The sequence below is a fragment of the Bombus vancouverensis genome, chromosome 5 (genome assembly GCF_051014615.1).
Source record: "Bombus vancouverensis nearcticus chromosome 5, iyBomVanc1_principal, whole genome shotgun sequence".
Lineage (NCBI taxonomy): Eukaryota > Metazoa > Arthropoda > Insecta > Hymenoptera > Apidae > Bombus > Bombus vancouverensis.
Window position 1 is genome coordinate 247,981 of NC_134915.1, and position 20,577 is coordinate 268,557.

General features: G+C 36.6%; 2 long non-coding RNA genes across 3 annotated transcripts in view; one reads left to right on the forward strand and one right to left on the reverse strand.

Annotated features, from left to right (window-relative positions):
• The window catches only part of LOC143302733 (uncharacterized), a 41,288-nt gene extending 20,714 nt beyond the window's left edge, over positions 1–20,574 (reverse strand). For both annotated transcript variants that reach the window (XR_013058495.1, XR_013058494.1), the window contains exon 1: positions 11,158–20,574. This is a non-coding gene — a long non-coding RNA (uncharacterized LOC143302733). The remainder of the gene's footprint in view (positions 1–11,157) is intronic.
• Positions 7,009–7,661, forward strand: LOC143302723 (uncharacterized). Its single transcript, XR_013058470.1, has 3 exons — positions 7,009–7,096; positions 7,392–7,447; positions 7,535–7,661. It is a non-coding gene; the product is annotated as an uncharacterized LOC143302723 (long non-coding RNA).
• Positions 20,575–20,577: the final 3 nt, after the last annotated feature.

The window sequence follows — 20,577 nt, forward strand, 5'->3', positions numbered from 1 at the left end:
CTTCTACTCTTCATCATATTGTTACGAGATGGCCTTAATCGGATTATTGAGATTCGTGCGATCAAAATGATACCAAACATGAACATATTTGTCCAAGAATTTTTAACTAAACCGAAGAAATGTGTAATATTTGATCAGGAGTAAGAAATGACTCTGTCTTTCTCTTACCTTCGATACGTAATGTGCGCCAATTTTTGGAAAGTCAAAGTATAATCGTTAAACACAGTTTCGATCAGTGAACATATATTCGGATATTTTAATCACCACGTACAACAGATGCAGTCGATTCAAATATCGTACCAGCTTTTTAATAAATATTCATGGTATGTCAAATTGCATCAATTATACACAATAAATACTATGCAAATGTAAATATCATACGGTTCCTTATTATTTGACTAGATACACAATTGGTTTATACATCAAACCGAGTTTTCATAGAGAAATGAAAATATTATTAAATAAATAAACATAGTTATTTTTTTGTTTCTGAACTTAGTTATACATTTTCGTTCAATATTTTAATTGAACATAATTATTAAATCCATGTATTATACACATACAATATATATATAATGGCAGACAATAGAAAGTTTATAAAATAATAAATATAAAAAGACGCTATAATTTTACAAAACAGATTTATATTTGATAAGAGTAATGAATAAGTATATGTATAATATACAGTACAGAATAGACGATTATTACTAACACAGCAAAAGATCTGTAGTACAGAAGGTATTAAAATTCATAGTCTATCAATTTTAAATTTTCCTTTATCTGCAATTGTATAATACATATAGTAAAACTGTAGTTTAAGATTGCACTTTTCACGAGAAATACACAGTTTCTCTGGGATATAATTTTCTGATTACATATACATCATCCGTACGACTGTCGTATGAAAAATAATGAATTTCGTAACTTAAATTATTTTCCAGTACAAGTGAAACAGTTGCACAGTTATTTCATGCATTTTACAATAGCTATTATCCACATCGGAAACAGTATGTTGAACAGAAATATTTGCATAAAAGTAAATTTATAAGCAAATTGATATTATAAACAATCTATCCATTTTTTTCACAAGGTGTGAATCCTTCGTAGGAATACAAACAGCAATCTCACGCTTTTCCTCATCCATATGCATAATTCAAGATCTTTTGAAGGTTGCATGAGAAAAGAAAATTTGATTTCTTTGCTCTCATTTCTCATGATTCATGGTATTTAGAATTCCATTAAACGAATTCCATATTTAAAGAAGTTTGCCTAAGTGGTTCATAAAAAATATAAATCGTACGAAGGAATAAACTAATAGTTAATCCTGCATGATATTTACTTATTTTACTTGTTCATTTGTTCAAGATCGCATCAACCCTGCGATTATTAGCGACCACAACGACCGTATACATAATATCTAATACGTAATATATAACATACATAATACATAACGCATAATGAGTTAACGATATAGCAATACGGCAGTATATTAGATTGCAGATTTTTGAGCGAATTACAATCAAGCAAATAAGTAGTAGAACCTCGGTAGAAAATTGCTTTATCTACCAAGTATTACAAAAAGTACTGTACCTTGGATATATCATATATTTTATTATATTATATGCATTCTGTGCAATATTGCATTTTTAAATGTCCCATAAATGCATAAAAATCAGCGGTCTAATTGATTATAAGCGAATATATGTATACACGCATAGCGGTTACTACATAGTTGGATAAGCTCAGTTTACAATGTTAAATCCCAATGTTATCCCACGTAGCTATGTTTTTAAGAAAGCATAGAATAGTTTTGCAGAGTTTTTGATTGTTAAAAACTAAATGAAACTGAAGCGAGAGATAAAATTCAGTCCTTTTGTGCAAGACATTTTTGCAGTTCGATAGACGGTCCATTAAGAAGATACCATTGTGATAGTTGCTCTTTTGCATCGTTTCTGGTTAGAAAGCGTGAATGTGTTACGTGGCTTTTTCGTCAATCGACCTTAGTGTTCGATAATCAATTTTTGCGCGATCGTTTTCTTCTGTATACTGTTTACTAGTCTGTACAGTGGTAAATATTTACTTCAACGTAAATTAGATAGAGGAAGGACACACGGGGATAAAGGAAAAGTAGGATGAGAGATTGTAAAATCAAAGCAAATACACGTGTCGAATGGTACGAACTTTTTGGAGTTCGGACGCAATGCGATTTTCCAGGAAAGTTGCGGCCGTGGCAGCGACGGTGGCGGCGGCGGGAAATTCCCCGGGCCGAGCGAATTGGTCTCCATGGAAACCACCCCAAAGCCAATCCGGGGTACATTCGTACGTACATTTACCCTTGTCGAGGCGCGTCTGCAACACTCCCCTTACTCCGCTCTCTCTTCATAAACTTGCTTCCCTTTCCGCCCCTCTCGACTCTTCCGTATTGTCCCCCTTCTCCGCATCCCAAGCTCTCCTTCTCCCTTTCTCCCGTTATCTGCTTCACCTCCACCATCTTGCTCCCTTTTATTTTATTTTTCTCTCGCGTCTCTTTGTTCCGCTATAATCTTCCTACCCGATTTCTTTTTTATCTTCATAACCATCCTATTTCTCTATCGTTTCGTTTTATTTTACGTTCTTTTTACGCCTCCTCTTCCTTCCTCCTTTCACTTTTCCGCGTTCACTTTCCTTCGTCGCGTTCCAAACCAAACCAGTAAGAAACGAGTCGCCTATTTGCCAACCCCGCGAAACAAAAAACGGGGGAAATTGATGAATTATACGAGATCAATCAAATCGATCAAACGTTTTTGCGCTGAGATCCAACAGATTTCAAAAAGTGGAGTTACCACTTTCGCCCGTGAGCTTGAATACTTACATTTATTTGAAATTCGATTTATATATTATTACGTAGTAATTAATCATTTCAATCCTGTAAAACAGTAACGAAGGTATTAAAATTTATGTAATAGGTAGCGAATGTAATTTATTTTTCAATATTTGTCGTCAATGCTCTTCTTACGTAATAAAAAGTGTCTGGTAATGAGGGATTTCAATCGAATCGCTGTCCTTAGGAAGGAAATAATAAGAAGAAATTTCCTTTGTTGAAAATATCATAAGCACGATTGTATTTTACCTCTCATAATATTGATCATAGCTAGTAAACGTTAGATATTTAAGTTACATTTCCATTGTTATATATCAAACAATAGAAGCTATATATGAATACAATAAAATAACAATTACAATAAAATTAAATGTTTATGTATATATACTTTTTTGAATTCTTACTAATTATATTTTTATTATCATCTTTTAATATTTTCCTTTTGCTGCAATAACATTCGCATATTCTTCCAGCTTTTTTATTTTCTTTTGTCACTCAATAACATTTATGTTTTTGCGTTTCAGATCAACTTTCTTTTAGCTATTTCTTTCATGTAGCATTTTGCAATTCTCTTTCTCATTTCACAGTATCTAACATGTTCTTCTTTACTTCTTTTTCGTCAGTTTCTGACGTTAGAGACGCTACGTCAGCGACGACGCCAGCGGCGCGGCGCGCGTCGTCCAGCAGATTGCCTGGCACGATGCAGCCTTATAGACGCCGCGTCGTTGCGTGTCTGATTGCTCGAGGCCCTGCGTTTAATCGAACAGTGACGCCGAAGAGGGCTTCTATGACATTTGATAAGCTCCTTTTCTTTCTCTATCTACACTTTCGTCCTGTTCTTACCTCTACGCAAATATTCTTTACGCATTTGACAATTATTGACAAAAAGATCTCGTTTTATTAGCTTCGTTGCCATATTGCTTCTTTAAAATTGACAGAAACAATTAACGATAGAAGGAGGAGATGAGTTTCCATTAGTAGAAAAGCACATAATTAATCGCGTACATATTCGGACACGGCACTATCTGTCTTGCCGCGTATAAGAAATGATTTTTAAACATCGTGTTGAGGTCCTTTTCTTTGTACGAGTATTTCCTATAATGATACCTTCTCGTATCGTCTTGTACCGAATAACATTTACTACGGTACTTTTCTTCGTTACGAATAATTGTACAATTTTGCGATAAATTTTTCCCCTTGTCTTTATAATAATGGATATACAGTGGCCCAACTGAATATTAAACTGAAAAGTAACGCGAGCGTTGAAATACTTTCGCGAACCTCATAAGACGCTATGTAGATACAAAGTCCTTAAGTACCAATCCCGTATACGTTGACAGATTTTCTTTTAATATTCACTATACATTCTTTAGAACTTGTTTCTTCGTTTAATCACAATCCAGGTTTCAGAACTTAAGATTAACGTGTGTTGTTTGTTTGTTAGCAGTTTAGAGCGTAAACGTTCGAATACTTTCGTAAGCGGCTGTATATAAGTGTACATGGAGGAAGCATAAATCCTCCACAGCTGTCTAGCTCAACGCGTCAGCTACCTCTGCTGTGCTCGTTTCCCTGGTTCTTCTTTCCCTAATGGGAAGAGGTAACCGTCCAGGACAGTGCGTCATCGGACTGTCGACCTGGTACGATACAGCTTCTGGCTGTGTGGTCCGCGGTATCGTAGGGATAACATCGCACGGTGCTATCTGCTGGTATACTGGTCATGTGCTATTTGCCGAATGTGATTCTCTAGAAATCAGTGGCATTGGAAGAGACGAGGCGGTAGCAGTTCCACCCTTGCGAAACCAGCCCACGAGTATCCTTTCTGACCTGCGACTAGTTATCAAAGTATTCTTCGTTTACACAGATGCCGAGCTAGGTAAGATAGAACTTCGATGGGAACCAGATCTCCTTCATATGCACCTTCTCGATCGCGTAGTTCGCTTTTTACGCCTCATACGAGCCCAGATTCAGTAGAATTGGGTCTCCAGTCGCGGCTCTTAAAGGACTTCGATTACACTAAGCTCCACTAGGTCAATATTGCTCCTGGCAGCAGCTAAATAGTGTGATAATGCGAGTGACAGTGCGAGTATGCGACGTTGTAATCTTCATCGATATCGAGGATCTCCGCCGCTGTTAGAACTGCGATTATTGTAATAAACGTATTTAAAAATCACCGAAACCGAGAACGTCAGTTTTCTGAATAATTGATGGTTAATTTTCTTTTTACATACAAGTGACATGGAATAAGTTGTTGCGAATTCTCAACTAATCAGTCAGGTTGCAACTGATCGGTTAATATCGCGAATCTTGAACCAGATTAACGCTCAAGGTGAAGGTAAATTAAAGATGTTGAGTAGTCGTATGTTTAGGTTATTTATTTGCACTGTTTAGTATACATGAAGAGAATCACTAGCACGTTAAGATACAGAATAGTGTTATGTTTTAGTCGATACGGCTTAGTATAACAAGAAGAGTATGACGCTCTGATGAATGTTGCAAGACTTTGTTCATACCGCTTTCTCAAGAAGCTTCGTCTGGTCCTTATATATTACTTTTCCGTCCCCGGTTTTCCTTCTTACCATGGGTTTTATGGGATGGGAATCTGTTACTTCAAATCTTATAATTCTGTACTCTCGTGGGCGCTTATCCTCTGGTATTGTTGATTGATACCAGTTGTTTACGTTAGACCTGACCGATTGGGCACTTAGGGCACTTATTAATTAGCCTCTTGATGAGTTTCGCATGTAAAGTTTACAATTTGGAAGGTAGGAAATTTGGACTTTTCCAGAAAAGACTGATGTGCTGTTTCAGTCATAAACGGACGGCCACTTCAAATCCCGAACATAAGTAAACTTTACAAAAAGAAAAAAAAAAAAATGAAAAAGAAAGAAAGAAAATGGAGATATTAGAGAACAATTCAATCGTAAAGAGGAACGATCAACGTTTAATAAACGAAACACGCGGTACTGGTGCGTTGCTAGAAATAACAAATGTTTGCTTTCTCTGTGTTTTATTTTCGTTGCTATCGCTCCTGCGTTTATTTCCTGGTGAAACAGTTCTAACAAACCGGAGATGATAGGTTCTCGAGAGTGCTTAACTTTTCAGTTTTAAAACATTAACCAACATCTCGAGGGAGTCGTATGTGCAAAGCCCATGAAAGTGCATTATGATCAGCCTTCGTTAATGGTTTCCCATCGATCCTAGTATTGTACGTACACCATATAGCTATGCACAGCACGTTAATTTTGTTTGCACTTAATGTAATTTTGTCCATGTTAAACTCACCTATATACATGTAAATAAAGCGATGACAATCACTCGATATTATCGCTTCTGATATAATCAGTATAATTGTAGTTGTATTTATGCTCTGCCCATCGATTTCCATCCATTGGATCGAGTGATAAGTTTGTTTATTCTTCAAAAATTATTTATAAAAGGGAAAGCTACACGTATCAGAGTATTTTCACGAAAAACTACGCCTGCGCGACTTCACTCCGGCCCGACAGACATTGGTATCTAAACGAATTATTACAATTAATTATAATTACGTTCAACGACACGATAAGTTGTATAAAGTTACCATGGAAGAACATTTATAAGCATGTAAATTGGCACACTGATGATCAACCAATGGTTGAACCAAATCACAGAAAATACTTATGAATTAAAAAAAATTGTTTCTGCCGTATTCCAGTTTAGCGACAAAGTAACGCGTGAGCACCGAACTTTAAAGTCACTTAAAAACACATAACTATGAAGACACCGTTATTCGCTAATCCATCGTTGTACGGTCAAGACCCGACAATGGGTTGGACTCCGACCGATTCAAGCTTCGTTATGTGCATGGAATTGTAGTAGGGAGGCTTTCTTGAAGTTCCAAACGATACATAAAAGACATAAAAGACTAGAAAAATAATTCTGAGGGTTGTAACTTATCCGTTTTGCATATATCGGATGATTACGTTATGGGGCACTTGATCGGATAAACGAGACCAAGCTCCACCTGCATAGATCGGATAACTGGACCGCCAGACAGGCGCCATCGCCTGCATCCTGTTTATCACGGTTGCCAGAAGTACGGACAGCAGAGAGGGGTTTTGACGTAGCAAACAATAACAGAGGGAGAACAGACTAGTTCTTACCGAGGAGTCGGCGTCGATTGGCGTTAGCGTCGGTTGGTGACTCCACGCTTTCAAAGCACGAAACGAATCGCGCATATCAACAGCAAGTGCATAGGTAAACGCTTGTTGATTGCAAGGTGACAATAATTTTGTATAGTTTTGTCGAATTTTGAAATTCCGATATAAATAAGGAATCAGGTGAGACAACTGTTTAACGCTGTTGTATCAATGTAATCTAAGAAATGATCGTTTTTTGAAGAATATAAAGTATTTTGTTATCCTGGAGTTATGGCACGCGAAATCAATCACTCGTGTATTCTTTAAAGCGATAAATTCGAAGGCAGTGACTACGTCATTTTAGTTTTACGATTATTTGTTCTTTTCTTAAATAGCTCTTTTGATGTATTTAGGCAGTGATGGCGTGCCGGTACAGCTGAAAGAAGCTTTGCTATAGAAAATGAGTCAAGTAAGACATATTATATGTTTGATACTTTTGCATCGGTTTACATCGTTATAATATCTTAAATCAATTAATAACGAGTATTTTATAAAGGGACAGCGGTAGTAGTATGCTGTTTCCTGCTACAAGTAAAGTTCCTAAAAAGCAGGCATTCCGTAATGACCAATATGAAACTAGGGGTACAGCTTGCAGCGGTATCCTCGTAGCAGATGGATGTGAGCTGCTGAAGCACAATAAAAGAATGACCTATTTAGTAAATGTATGGGCAAGAAGTCTGAAAGAGGTAAGACGTGGAGCAGAAGGTTCAACAACCTGTTCTTTGGAGAACAATGTAAAGAAAGCGGAATTGAGAGTTTCCACGAACGTTGTTGAGCACAGCAGAAGTTTCTATTTATTCGGACATTTTTCCATTTCATATTGAACATTGAGAAATCAACAATAGTGTAAAATATTTGGCTCAAAAGAAACGAAACATCTGCTCTCATTACAAAATGTTATTAACAAATGTATAGTTTTAGAAATATTACGAAACATAACTTTCTCCGCATTGATAGATGAAAGAGACACGTCGGAAGTCAAAAGTAAAAAAGGCTATGTAGGAAAACTTGTACAAATGTTTTCTACATTCTTTAATAATAAACTAATGATTTAATTGCTAAAGAAAAATACTAAATTCAAACGCCAGTTTTACAGCGATCACTCCTAACAACACCCCCATATATATAGTATACGTATAATATAGTATACGTATAATATAGTATACGTATAATATATGTAGTATCGTGGACGAAAGGCCTGGGAAATATCGGACGAACTATGAACAGTGTCGCGAGAGCCGAGGCGCCGTCGGGCCCATCAATGTGTCATCGGTCTTATCAAGTGCATAGTTTCGTGGAAAAGAACTACGTGACCCTGGCCACGAGCGTCTGCAGAACACGTGTGCGGTGGGCCTAGGAAAAGGGCAATAGAATGCGACAACAGTTAGTCGAGAAACAGAGTGCGAGTCGAGAAGCAGAGTGCGAGTCGAGGAGCCGAGTGCGAGTCGAGCGGAGACGCAGGTTGCGAGTGGCGTTGCCGAGAGAGTGTGGATTGCGCTGTGTTCTGTACGTTTGGTATGAATAGTTCAAGTTAAGCCACAATCGTCTTTTCTGTCTGATTAACATCTCTATTGTCCACGTTTTGTAAACATATTACATCACGATATTACATATATAGTATAATGTATAGTAATCAGATAATACTATGCCATTCTTACAGCATTGGAAGCTGTTAAAAAGCACTATAAAACAGCTGTCGTATTTAGCAACTCACTAGCAACGATACTCGTAATAACTAGCAATAACTTTGTTATAAGAGACATACTCGAATTATACACGGATCTATCAGCAGCAAATTACTATAGCATGAATTCCAGTCCATCAAGAAATATCGAGTAACGAAGCTGCAGACAACGTAGTCAAAGAAGCGGTAAATATCCAACTTTCGACCACATCAACGTCACGTCAAGATTTTAAAAGAAGCATACAGCACGCGTCAAACAAGCGTGGAAGCACAAGTGGAACGTTGAAAAATCGATTAGATCGAGCAACAGCCCGAACAATTTTCTTCATGACGTGATAGGAAGATCCTTCAATGGCAGAAACCGAATAATTCTAAACAGGATCCACATTGGCCATGTTGAGGTTGAGGTTGACTGATTGCAGAACGAGTGGATGAATTTGTAATAGAAAAGTATATTGAAATAATTAAAGGTATAAGTATAAGTTTATGTTGATTCAGATCCTCGCTCTCTTAGTGTTACGATACAATGGAATCGATAGGGAGCACGTTCATATATTTATAGCGAAAGGGCATTACCAAAAATGTTAACCTTATAGCTTTAGCTAGAGGCTACAAGGAACATAAATAGACATCTGTTTACTAGTTCCTTTGTTCCTAGACCTTGCAACCCAAAACATAATGTATATTCAAGGGTATAATGTATATTTCTGCGTAACAGCAGTCTCCAGGTCACGGTATACATAAACAAAGACGTAGAGTTTTTCTTGAAGCAGTTACTTCAACAGGCCATACCAGACGCTCCTACAAATTCCTCCTCACCTGAAAGGGAATACCTTTGCCTCACTGAAACACATGTCAATGTTCTTCGACTCTTAAATACATATCGATCTTTCGTAAAAAAAACAGAAACCTTACGAAATCAGGCTAAACTTCTCCAATCAGTAAAGGAACGTTTTGTACGAAGATTGTTAAGAACCTTCTCAAATTTATCCAAAGCAATAAATAGGTTCTACGATCTTATCTAAGTACTACCAATCGACAGATCGATAATGGCCCAGATGTCGGTAGGACGTTGATCTTTTAAATAAAAAAAGGCATACTAAATTGAAGTGGATGGAGAAAGAAGAACGAGCCTTTGACAAATCGCCTTAACAACAGAACCTACACTGGCAATAGGATTATCATTATGGTCCTATCGCATCATCGATCGCCGATCGAACGATTCTGTCGGTGATCGCTAGCGGAATTCGTTTTGGCCTGGAGCTGTTACAAAATTGTAATAAAAACTTATAATTATCCTCTTTCCCCATTTCTCTTGAATGTGGCGTAACTGACTATTTTATGAATCTTTCGACCTCGGTGAGAGAGCGCAGTGGATGACTAATTACATTCACCGTGTTACCGTGATAAATAGTTTTGCGGAATTAATGCGATAACCGAAGTACTGTCAAATTATTTCCAAACAATAGCGAAAAGATAACGCTGGTTTGGTTGCAATCGTATCATTGGTATGCAGACGCAGAATTCATGCGGCGCACCGTGTTGAAAATGAACTGAATATACCGGATTCTGAAATTTTCGTAATAGAATCCGTATAAAGGATGTAACTCACACGGGAGTTGATGGTGTCGGACGCGTAATTATTTAGGCGTTAATTGAAAGTGGAAATTATAACACGATTTACTTGTGCGCTTCTATTAAATCCAATAATATCGTATGTACGTAATGTTTTAAGCGAGTGGTATTTCATTTTCAAATATGAAGCGTAGTTCTTTATCGAATAAGACTCATCTGTATCTTTAATACAATTTGCAAAACATTAGTTTCCACTTTCATTCGCTGTTAAACAAAGAAAAAGTAAAATCCACGTTAAAACGTTCATTATTGATCGAATTGACATTATCTATAATAACAAATAATCTTTATACTGAATCTATTTCTGTATAAATATATTGTCAAGCTTTACATATTATATTTATATGAATTATCATGGAAGAGGCTTTTAGAATTTTCTTTTAGATTTATAAATTATGTCTCGCACTTAAATCATCATCGTAATTATCATCCACGCGTCGTATAGATATTTTAAAAGTTTGCACTGAAGGGCCAACGCGGGCTTCAGATGTACACAGTGAACGTGTCAAGATACACACACATCGTCACATGTATGTATTTCCGATGGAAAGTGGATTTCATGAGTACATAAGTGCACAACAGCTTCGAAATCGTTCTACGTTTCATCGATAATATCAATTATTTATAACAGATACACACAATTAAAATTATAATTCTGTAAATTTATATATGTATGTACTCGGATAATTAAAATTGCATACAAGTTACGTATGTATGTAGAAATGTTAAATTATTAGTTTGTAGGTAACAGTATGATTTATACAATATCGTTTGCACTCATACGAAATCGAATATAATACCTCGTTTCATGTTTTCGTTACTCGCTACTTCTTCGACACAACGACACAACGATCTTCGCACGACAACGATGAATTCAACTCTGACTCTTTTAACCCTCGTTACAATGTTTTCCATGCTCACTTTTTTCCCAAACACATCTTGGTAACGCTCACAACACTCTTTTACAACGTCAACATATCTCGACGACGCTAATAAACAATTACTCCTCACGCCACGTCCTTCCCTGATGTCACACTATCCCACATGTATATAAATTATAGCTTTCATAATTCAGTCGATAACAAAGTTTCAAAAGGAAATCATGTCTTCAAGGTGAACCAACAGATGACGCGTTAGGTCACCAATATGTTATATATATGTGCATACCATATATACCATAGAACGCTGTATCACATGTCATACACATAATAATTACGATATCAATAGTACTTTGTGTGTTAAAGCCATTCAGTTTAATTAGAGATATTAACTCCTACAGCAAAAACAATTTCAATTATCTGGACAGTACCGAATTTTAATTTTCGATGTAATTAGGAGACGTGGTACAATATTGTCGCGTTAAGTTTGAGCTTTAGAAAAACATTTCATATGCGCCAATGTGCATTCACGTATTCCAAATGTTATTTATTTTAGCGTGTTATTTATTTCAACCTGTTATAATCCTTTAGAATTTCAACGTTTGGCTGAATTTCTATTTGCGTTTTACATCTTTTAATCATTTTTGTCTTGATACAATTTGTTAATATAATTTTGGATCTAAAATTAATTTAAAGTTAGAATTTTGTAGCTTTTTAATTTCGATATTATTGAACTATCTTTTTTTACGATTAAACCGCTCACCTCCTTACTGATAAATTACATTTATAGTATTGATCTATCCATCGATCACCGAATATTATATAATGTGATACAAAAGATATAACAGGAGAGAAAATATAACATGTATAAATAATAAAGTATTATATACGATAGAACTTTATTTACCCTAACTTTTCGGAGGACAAGCGGTTTATATAATCGGAAGAATCGTTTAACAGAAGCCTTCCGGTTTCGCTTATTGCCTATTTTACTTTTCGTTCGCATAACAAGGGCTGACGTGCAGCTGAGTGAATTGAACCAGAGACAGTTCAGTTAATCGATCATCGATAAAAATTTCGTTGTAACAAACAAACTCCGGAAAAACGTAGTTCTACCGTAACGTAAAATAGAAAAAAGTCGACAAGTTACGACAAAACAGTCGATCGATACGAAGCATTAAGTTTTCTTCTTTTCGTGCTAGTCAAATAAACAAATACCGCGTTCGAGACTCAAGCGATGAGGTGTTTTGCCGATGCAACTACCGAATCCAAATCGCGCGAATGCTCGTGAAAAATTCAAAGGCGGATTCGTAAATTGACAGATTCGAGTTTTAACCTTCGCGCAGTCATACAGGCAGTGCGACAAACGAACGGGGTATCCAGAATAACTCGCTTGAAAAACGCCAGCGGCGACGCCTGAAACCTTTGAATGGGGATCGGTGATCCAGCTATTGTTGCTAACCCCATGTCGCGTGCCGGCTGTGTGCCCAAATTCCACACCCTTCTCGTATTTCCCTACGTTCATTGTCCGTTATGGTAATTTCGCTGCAACTCCCGTTGCAAGGCTGTAACTGAAGCACATCGTGCAAAAATGATGTCGATGAATACGATTTTTAGCTGTTATTATCGCAGCTTGAGCTACCGTGAAAACACTGTGGCAGTCGGCATGAATGTACAATCAGCCATGAAAATCTACGTACATCTATCGAATTTTACGTATCTGACTTACCAAGAAACTGCTTTCCAAGTCAACAGCTGCATCATTAAAGACGCGAGAATCAAAATTGTCATCGTCACTATCTATATTTTCCTCGCAAAGATAATTCATTTTTCTTCTCAACATAATTCAAATAGAATGGGTTTCTAATAAAACAGGTTCAGATCCGACTGTCATTACCGATCGCTTGTAACTGACCGAGGTGTATTATTTTTTATTTGTAAACAATTACCGATAACGACCGAAAAATACATTTGGAGTGGGGCACAGCACATCGGTGGTGCTAGAGAGGCGGACTCGGAGCGTTAAGGGTTAATTAATCGATAATTTGTTGGCTGTTAGTTACGCAGCAAATTGGAACAGTTTCGTGTACTTCTATAGGCAGTGCGGAAGATTTATTTCCTTTGGGAAACTTGGAGTCTCTTTATGCCGTGTTCTATTAGTTAGAAGCGATTGCATGCCGTTGGGCATTTTTAAGTTTCATCTTGCATCTTTGAATTTAGCGCAGTAGTAAAGTGGACGTTCGATGGAGTTGATGTCGCGATGGTCACAGGATCCAGGATTTTACTTTTGATGAGATGCGAATGTGTAGCAGTGACTTATCCTGCGTTTGATTATTTGTATCTGTTCTTTTCCTGTGAAGGTTATTCAAATCGCAAAAATCGGTTTCAGCGGTAAGAAAGTAGCTGGACATTATTGATGTTTGCTAAAAATATTTAGGTATTAAGATATCGATATAACGTTAAGCTTACTTTCTTATGGCTTCGTGTATCAGGTATATGTAATTTCCGTAACGTTGTATTTTATATGTTTTTACGTCTTTTTATTTAACGAAGGCGTAAACGAATAAATTGTGTTACACTTTAGCTATATATGTCTCGAGTCTTGTTAATTCTTGAATGTCTTTTGTCGATATTAATTCGCATAGATAAATATTTGACACAGAGATAAAGTAGAAGTAAATGTTACAATTAATATAAAATTATAAATTTGTATTTAATTAATTTGTATTTAATATTTGTATTTAATATGTAAAATTTGTATTTAATATTTTGCGGAAAATGTAAGTACTTTTATACTGTATACAATTAAGCAACTTCAGTATGATTATTGAATTAGAAATTAATTATGCTTTCATCGATACGAATTTTATCATGCTTCCGTATATTCCTTCTGCATTTATTCTATTTATTTATCGAGCTTTCGTTCCATAGAGCATCCTCCGTTTCGACCATGAAAATCATTTCTGAACCGTAATGGTGTCCATATGCTTCATTGTATATGTCGATGCATAATAAATATCGCAATTACAATTCTAAGACATACTTTTATACAAATAACAAGATCTACATATGTCTATTAATATTTTTGACTGATTTGTCAATCTCATTCACGATGGAGAAATGAAATTATTGTTTTATTGGGCAAAAAAGAAACAAACAGCGCCGATTTCCAAATATCCTTTCGTGATCTTTAAATAAGTGCATAATTTTTCTGTACCGCCACGTTTTTAAACGCAAATATTTGATACAGGTAGAAAGTGTATAAATTGAAATATCATTCCTGCTATGCAGCGTTAAGGGTGTGGAAGCTGAGAGATGAAAAAATGGAAGCCACTAACGTGCTTTCATGCATTTTGTTTGCGTGAATAATATATGGCGAATAGAATATGTACGGCAACGTAAGCAGATCGTTTTGATTCGTTATCCTTAGCCACGATTTTTTTGATTCAACGAATATCAACGATGAACAAAATAGGGGATCGTTAAAAGCATCGCGACAAATACAAAAGCATCTCATGTAAATCCCGTAACAATTTACATAGTTTTCGAAGCGTAACAAATCTGGTAAAAGATACGTAAACCCATCACCGTAGTATTATAACACTACGACAATACGATAGTCTTATACTTCACTTTATATCCATTTTTAATATTCGAGCAATTTTACGTAGGAGGAAAATTTGCGAACCTGTTAATTGGAAATTAGACGATGAAAATTCAGAAAAATCTGTTCGCGTTGTCTATAGTATCGCAATGCTTTATCGAAGGAACGTAATAATAAATAGACTGTGCATATTTATGCAGATTCGTATTTTTATCGAGATGATTAAAAAAATAGAATCTAGGTAGAACGTTCTTTTAGATAGAAAGTATTATACTTTGGATATTTTATACAAAAGTATAATATTCTGGATATTTTACATATTTTCGCTTATTACGTGCATTGTGCATTTTGGCACCTTCGCAAATGCATAAAAATTTGCAGTTTAATAATAAAGCAACTTGGGATTAATCGCTTAACACGTTCATTGCGTTCCGCACTCGAGTCGGTGCATACTTTTAGATTAGACTTGAATATACAACGTGAACAAAAATCCTGCGATTATGAAAAAGTATTGCATAATAATTCATATTAAATATACATGTCGACTGTTGACGCCACAATGACATACCTCAAAAATCACGATTTTAAGGAAAACGAGTTTGTATCGTTCGAATCGTTATGATTTTGTAAAAGTGCCGCGTTAAAGTGCCAAATTGGTATAAAAATGTATCGAGGTAACCCAAGGAAAAGAACATTACAATGTTCTTCTTTAACTCGATAAATTCACGAGTATCCTCCATTCTGTGACACTCTTAATGCAAGATTTATTTAACATTATGTAATTATCGTTGGAAAAATATCAGCACAACGATATCCTAATAACGCAAGATGCGATATTTAAAATTTTGATAAACCTGACGCTGTTGTTGCAATGACGCAACCGAGATATGTTACCGTTGAGCCAAACCAATAGGAGCAATCATAGAAACGCAATAGCAAATTAAGCCTGCTCGTGTAATAATTTAGGAGCTCGTTTACACGACTCGACTGCTAAAATGGTATCAACGATAACCAATTTTTCCGTACAAGCGATTCAAAAGCAACAAATTTCTAGCTATGTTGCAGCGAATGATCGATACGTATAGTTTCAAAATATAAAAACAGGATGAAAATCGTATAGAAATTATTCGCTAGCACAGTGTCGTGCGGAAAACGACAATCAGATCGTCAGAGATCGCGTTAACACAGTTATATCGAAAATTTGGAACACCCAGTATTGTCGAAAAGCCATTACGGATCTTGGGGTCTTGTTGGAGACGCGCGTGCATGTGTAGCCTGTAATGGCAGATGGCGTGGGGCCTGTGTGTCGAGCAGCTGCAGCTGAGAAAGAGAGCAGACACTGGAGGAAGAAAAAAGAAGGGGAAAAAGAGGGGCTAAAGGCCGTGGAACGTATATACATACTTGCTACTCGTGTCGCGAGGACCACCCCAACCCCCATGATCCAGCGGAAAGAAAGCCCCCATACGTAGCTTTTACTCACGGGAAAACCCTACGGAAAGGAACCTGTCGGTAGCAGCACTCGCGTCACCACCTTAATGGTGACCTCATCCTTGAAAAGATCACCGGAAAGCGGAAATGAGTCGTCCCATTACGTCCAAAGAAATAAGTAGATTGGGGTTAGGTTCGTGCATTTTTGAGAAATCGAAGATTCCAAAGATTTACGCCATGCGTCTAACACGAGGCGAAACGAAATACTTTTGTATCGTAAAATATTATTTCGCAATTGTTATTTCGCTAATTGTCATCAAGATAGCTATTATCGTTGGTAAGATTAGATATTGTGACGTTACTACTGCTATTTTTAAAGTTAAGTAATTTTTTAAGTCTCGTCCGTATATTCTTTTTTAGTTTATCATTCGGATTGCACGAAACACGTTACAGTAGTTTTATTTCGACGTTTCAGCGACTATCGTAGGCCATAAATTGTACGCGAAAGTTGTAGCTTTCTCCCTTTCTGTACTGGAAACCAAAATGACGAAAGTAACGTGAAATTTAATATACTTATTCATGGTGAAAAATGATCAACAGAGGTAGCGAAAGGTGTGATTTAGTAATGCTATTAAGCATCAGTAATGGTATATCTACGGACGCACAGCTGATAAAACAATTCTTTATTAACTGGATTCACGAGTATCAGCAGCAGTAGCAACAACACTAGTGACAACAGCTGCAGAACTCTCGTCGATCGACGAGAGAGCAGCTGTTCCCTTTTGCCGTTCCCGAATCACGATTCGAGTTCTGGTTCAGGTTCTGCTTTTCCTGTCATACGCGTATACTCGTTTCGGCTAGGTTTCTAGAAATTCTCAAAATAAATGAATCAGTCGAACGTTAGTTGAAGTTCGATTCGTACACAACCGTGTAATATATCGAAATCAGCGTTCAATTTTAATGCTCGTAAATCTTGAATTATAATTATGTATATAGTGTAAATGTATGTATATAAATGATTAAAATGAATTTCAATATACGCAGATTGCGGATACTTATGCAAATTTACACTTTCATGAACAGCGAGAGAAGCGGAAAGCTTAAGGGCGATACGTTTCACTCGTCAAATATTATAACGAGTACTATACCTGCTTCGGATATTTGTATTTCATTTGCAGCTTTTAATTTTCTACAGATGCATAAACATCCGCAGTCCATTCGTACGATCGCTTTCAACGTCAAGGTAAGAGCAAACGAAAAATTCAATAAAAATTCGTTAAACGGATAACTTTTTGATGTTGCAAATACACAAACGGAATACGCAAGTTTCAGTTAGATTATGTTACTCCGTCTTCTTACTTGTTTATTTAAGGTCGCAACTAAAAATTTGATTTAGAGTTTATAGATACGATCGAAACCGTAAAGGAATTATAATAAATTAAATTTACTTTTCACCGATCACCAGGCTATATGTATCCCAATTAACAGAAATGCTTATTTACGATAAGAGGTGAATCATGGAAACCGAATTCAGATGTAAGATAATAGCCTTGATAGGACATCTAGGTCGCCTTCTTTATGTGCACGTAATGAGAATCAGTCTGGCTAGGGTATGTACGTTTCATCGAGAACGAGGTGTCGTCACCGATATTCTTCCCCTCACACGCAAGTGGTACGCGATTATACAATATAGGAGGATGATCGCAAAGAGAACGCGTGTACGCGTGCACATCGTGTGTCGATTGGAACGCGTTTGGACGGCCAGAGGAGGGACAAAGGTTGATTTAGCCCCTGTATCGAAGTCGCATTGTACTCGTCGTCTGATTCTCGTCTCGATGCCAGCTGTTCCTATTTCCCTTCTCTCTTTCTCGTCCTAGCTTTTCTCCCCCTGAACGAAGCTTTCCTCGGAGCTTTCCTTTGTCGAGCATCATCCACGTTCGTGCCAGTCGATCCGTACCGAAATTAATCAAAAGGGAACGATCGCGAGCACGTGGACAACCCCTAGTGCTTGCTACTCAAACGAAACGCAGACGCCTCTCTCCGATCAAAATATTAAATAGCGCGACCAACCCTCGAGGGCACCGGCTCCCCAGCAATAAGAGGTGGTGGGGTTCTTGCTTATGAAGGGGGATTTGGGGTACCGACGTACGGCCACGTGCCAGCCATGGGAATATAATGCCGCAACGGCCACGTGCCCACCACATAACGGGTGTGTACTGAGAAAACGACCACTGGTTGCTTTCAACCGCACAGATGTGTTGTCTATGCGTAGCGCTCCCTTTCGTTTTCGCCATACATCCCTAGCGCCCGACTCTTTCGTTTCAACTTCTCCCGCGGAAGCTTTTTCGTCGAACAACCAGCTTTCGCCCGCAACTTCGCTCGCATGCACTACTGATACACGCAACAATTTTTAAGCAGATGATTTCTTAAGAATTAAATATCTACGTATTTTTTATGTACTAAGAGTCGTAGCAGAAAATATTGGATTATACAAATGTTGGATTTCGAAATAAACACGACGTAAACCATGGTTGCTTCGCCTCTACCAAACATGGGAGTCCATAGAATTCAGATGTCAGGCCATTTCACAGCTTCTACGAAGCGTAATCTATTTTCTTTCCCGGATATTAATTAAGCTGTACAGCAGAGAAAAACGCGTCAGAATCCATTCGCTGGCTTTTACGCGATGCGAGCGCAAACGGACAGACAAAGATCCTAAAAATTAGTTTTTTGGATTCCACAGCGTATGAGCTGTTTCCGGATGACTGCTTTGTTTCTTTTTATTCGATGTACAAGCACAATTCTTCCACTGTTTTACTAAACGTATAGACTGTATAATATTCACGTATTTTTAATAACGCGACATACGTTTTATTTATTTAACAAGTACCTAATGATAATTTACTAGCAATTTTTTTCTCTTTGTCGTTTTTTGCTACTATACTTTACAATTTTCTTTGCCACGTAATAATCGGCGTTGTTCACTCTGTTCCTATTAATTATTTCGCACGTTCTTTGCCGTTTATCACGTTCACTGTGTGCCTTATTGGAGCCAGGACGCGTATTCAAAGTCACGAACGTTCAAAAATACACGCTAAGAATAATTTATATAACACACGTGATATTATTTAATATAAAAGTAGATTTTATACGCGACTGTCGTGGTCGTAGTGACAAAATTTGAACTCAATTTGGAAATACAAGTATGTATAGAATTTGCAAGTATTTATTACAAGGTAAATTAAACAAAAATTAATATACAGTATGAACAGTTACCTGAAGCATATAACAATCGTTAAAAGTGGTCCTACTATATACTACTAATTAACTAGCACTAATTAAATAGCACTAATTAATGTCGTGAATGATCGTCTGTTTGAATACTTTCACAATTTCTACAAAATACATAGTTGTACCAAATATCTTGCAACTTCTGTACACATTTTCAAAATCGTCGAGAATTTATGCGACAGTTGGGTATAATTACAACGCTAATGTAATTTCAAAATGTACGTAATATGTCTGTACTTGTTAGAATAAAATATGGACAATGAAGATCCAATCAACGGTAATTCTAATAGGAATGGTTTCTTAAAATTATATTTAATTAAATAGTGTGCTTCAAGTGATCCTAAATAAATCAGTTGGATCGATTAGCAGTAAGGTTCCATTAGAGCGCTACGTTAGAGAAAGGTCTTTAATGGACTTTGAAAAATTGATTAACGCGGGAAATAAAATTTGACACAACCGCTAACGATTTAGAACAACTACGTTAAAATGTGCTGCAGTTAGGGGTTGAATAATGAAAAGAGGGAGAGCACACTACCTAGTCATCTGTTGAATAGGGCGGCAACAGGACCCAGGCTCCCTTTTTCTCATTGCGTTAACGAACTGCCGATAAATTACTTTCCTCGGTATATTAATCGAGCTGCCGAAGGGTAGATAATACGTTAATGCATCCGTTAAAATCTTTTTTGAGGAAGCATTACTAAAGTTTATGTTTTATAACATCTGCTTCTCTTTCCACGTGAATTTTCCCACGTTCCTGTTAAAACAACACGCAATACTTTTATTCAATTTCTCTTAGATTAAATATAATTATTTATAACCAGAAGAGAAATCTGTTCTACACGTATCTGTTGATTTATAATGAATTTAATTTAACAATTCGATTTTAACAAGGATCGTATACCGATTGAAGTTGTAAAAATACTTTTTAAGTTGTAAGTCATTAATTTTATTCGAACAAGTAGCTTAAATATTAAACTTTGAAGATATAAGATATGTTAAAACGTAATAAACGTAAATAT